General features: G+C 44.7%; 1 protein-coding gene across 1 annotated transcript in view; it reads left to right on the plus strand.

Annotated features, from left to right (window-relative positions):
* The first annotated feature begins 266 nt into the window (after positions 1 to 266).
* Dhrs4 (dehydrogenase/reductase 4) overlaps positions 267 to 3,390 on the plus strand; it is a 23,622-nt gene continuing 20,498 nt past the window's right edge. The window contains exon 1 of the mRNA XM_063274033.1: positions 267 to 405. The gene's annotated coding sequence lies outside the window, so the exon portion shown is untranslated. The remainder of the gene's footprint in view (positions 406 to 3,390) is intronic.

The raw sequence follows: 3,390 nt of genomic DNA on the forward strand, positions 1-3,390 counted from the left end.
TCTCTGGCATGCTCCTCCCACTCCTCTGTGTTCTTAGAGCCTGTGTGATCTGGCTGCTGTTTTCAGGCTGTGCCTAACACAGTCCTGATCCCTGAGAGAACTCTCAAAGCAGTCAGCCAGGAGATGGAATGTTGTGGTTTGCCCTGAAGTTATCTGTATTTTGATGGTAATTTCACTGTCCCAAGGACAGCTGCCAAGTACTCAGGAAACATGTGACTTCACCAGAACTTTCTCCCCATTGAATTTGTAAAGTACATGTGAGGGGCAGGTACAGGATAGAAGGAGGCCTGTCATTGGAGGAGAAGGAAGGATGGGCAGGAGAGAAGTTTGAAGGAAGAGGAGACTGGGACGGAAAGGAAAAAAGGAGACAGGAGAGAGAGAGGAGAAGGTGAAAAGCCATGGCAGGTGATGTTAAGATTTTGCTCTGTGTATTTACAGGTTGTTATTAATGTTCCTAAGGATGGATGGTACCGGGCTTTGTATGTTTAAGTGGGCAATTATATCTTACCAATTGGATCTAAGATTATTGTGTTGTGTGTTCTTTTATGTGAGGATTTGAGTGTAGGAAAGTGTGCGGCTGGGATGTGTTTCCACCAAGATATCTAGCAGATATCTTGGGACACTGAGGTGCCGGACCTAGAGCGGGGTAAAAGACAACAATACTTATATTATTTTTATATTTTTACAACAATGGAGTACTCAACACCTTGGAGAGATTGGTAGTGAAATCTGGCTCCAACAACTCATTGGGCATGACTTAGTCTCGAATGCCAATGAATTCAGTGCCTGTGGAGAATTTGCCCTTTCAATGATGAGAAAAAGATGCTTCCCATGTACATGCAAGAGTAATCAGAGAGACAAGGTGGATGAGGAATCAGATGGGTGACTGGTGCTAAAGAACCCTTTAGCTAGACAGAAGGACAAGCCCTAGAGTAACCTTGGCCAGCATGCTCTGGCTTGCAGCTCTCAGACAGTATGCACTGGAATGTGGCAGATGAGAAAGAACACAGAACAGCCCCAGCTCTAGCCTCCCTCCTAGAACGGGAGGATGGTACGCGCTTGGCTCAGAAATTCCAGAACTCCTTAGGATAGAAAACCCAGAACTGAGTCCTTCTAGGATCCCACAGGCAAGACTCCATCTACTCATCAGCTTTCCTGAACCCTGGGCCACCAGCTCATTTTGGTTCCTAGTTTGCCACAGGTTCTTGTGTAAGGCTCAATGTGAGTCTTAACTACTGGGAGACACCCCCTGCAAGTGAGACACAAGAACAGGGTTTAATGCAAACTCAAGAAGTTATTTATTTTCCAGCATGTCGGTGTCAACCTTCAATCAACTCCTCGTAGTGAGTGACTAGAAGGTGATCCCGAATAGCTATAATAAGCAGTTTTTAGGGGTACAGGTTACATCAGCAAGGTTACAGTTTAAACTTATTGGCTAAGCATAATGACCTTGAATCTATAGGCTAGCAAGCATATGACTTGCATTTGAACTCTATCTGGAACCAGAGGGTCATGTGACTATCAGTCAGTACAGTCTGCAGATTTTGAAGAATGTCCCTGCTCCTTCCAAGAACTGTGGATGGAGAATGGAATATGGCCTAGCCTGGACCCGAGGTGGAAAACTGGTACTTGGCCTAATTTTGACCTAAGGCGGTAGGTGTAAGGCTGGCGAAAGCCCTTTGGGAACTCCATAACCTACCTACTTTCTACCAGGCCAAACCTCTTAATAGCTCTTATGCGTCAGTAAGAACTAGGGTCCTTCACTCGCTGTGTGCCCATAAAATAAGAAAGTTATTTAGCCTTGCACACCTGAGTATTATCTCATGAAAGGAATACTTAAGTGTGTAGAAAATCTCCCAGAAGCCTGGTGGACACTGGCAAAAATGTTTAGCTTCTTGCCCTGGGATTGGAGAGACAGACAGAGTTCCCATCCAGGGACTGAAACCCATACACAGTATTTGGCTTAAGAGAATGCTGGCTGGACTGATGAAGCACAAATCCACACACTGCCACACACGGGGCCAGCATGTTGTGCCTATGAAAAAGAACGGCCATCCTCTGAGACGATAGCAGAGACTTTATGCAAAGATTCGCAATTCCCTGCCATGCTCACCTTTCCTTGGTGAGCTCAGAACTCTTTCCCTCTATCCCATCGGGTTCTTATTCTCTCATATGGAAACAATGTGCCAAAATATGCTGACAGACAAAGGCTGTTACTGGCACCCATGTATGTGACCGGTCTCCCAGATGTCACCTCCATGCTGTACTTTGGGATCGGAGAGTCATGGCACTACTCTTAGCAATGCTTGTCTTCAAGGACAAATGTACAGCAAATCTGAATGCTCCACTTCTCTCCACCCAAACCAAGCTAGGGGCCAGATCTCGGGGGTGACTTCCTGTGCGGTTGTCACTGACTCTGCTGTTGGGTAAACTTTGTCTTTCTCTTTATACTAGTCTGAAAAAACAAGGCAGCCAACTATCCTTACCTTTGCACTATTTATTAACTTTGGCTCAGGGGAACCTAGACCTTGATAGCTATTCAGAGGGTTGACTGCCAGAGAAGTCTAAAGACCAGACTAGCCAACTGTGTCAAAGTTGATGGCATTTTTTTCAGACTCTGAACTAATACATTTTATTCAATATATTTTTAAGTCACTTTACTCAAGTAGGCATTAAAGACCTGGAATTTGTTCTGCAGTTCTTTTTCTGGGGCACCCAAAAAGCTTTCCAGCTCAGTGAACTATACACGAATTGAAAGAGTTTAAGAAGGTACAGGTATTGGCGGTTCTAGTCTAACCTTTGAAGACAGCTTTAAATATTTTGGCTTCTTGGCAAGAAATGAAATTTCTATAAGAACTAATACACTCATACATGCACATAAATGTACATATTCAACAGCACACAAACAGCTGAAACAAAAGGTCTGAACTTTTGACCTTGTACTTAGTCTAAGAAACAGAGAGAGAGATACATGAGGAAATAACCAGAAAGTAACCTGGATAAACAGAGTGAGGCATTTAATAGCCTAATATCAAGCCAAGTCCCACAGAAGACAGTTTGGAGTCCTTCCTACTAAAGGCGAGAGTGTGTTTATGAGTCACACCTCCACGCCAGCTCTCGGAGTTTACAAAGAGCTGGAGCATGTGCAGCTCCCTACCATCAGTCGGTTAAGGGCCAAGGAGCCAAGCAAAGGATACCAGGGCCCAGGTGCTTTTAACTCCTCTACTCTGTACAGTATCTGGCTTTGGGAGAGCACAGAGATGGGGAAGTGACCAGCAGAAGGGAGCTTCCCCTGACGCAAAAGCCCTAACCATGGTGATGGAGCAGGTGTCCTCTAATCCTACTTTTTATGATTGGCATTTGTGGATTTTGATTTCAATCCAGCCACTT

The sequence above is a fragment of the Rattus norvegicus genome, chromosome 15 (genome assembly GCF_036323735.1).
Source record: "Rattus norvegicus strain BN/NHsdMcwi chromosome 15, GRCr8, whole genome shotgun sequence".
Taxonomy (NCBI): Eukaryota; Metazoa; Chordata; class Mammalia; order Rodentia; family Muridae; genus Rattus; species Rattus norvegicus.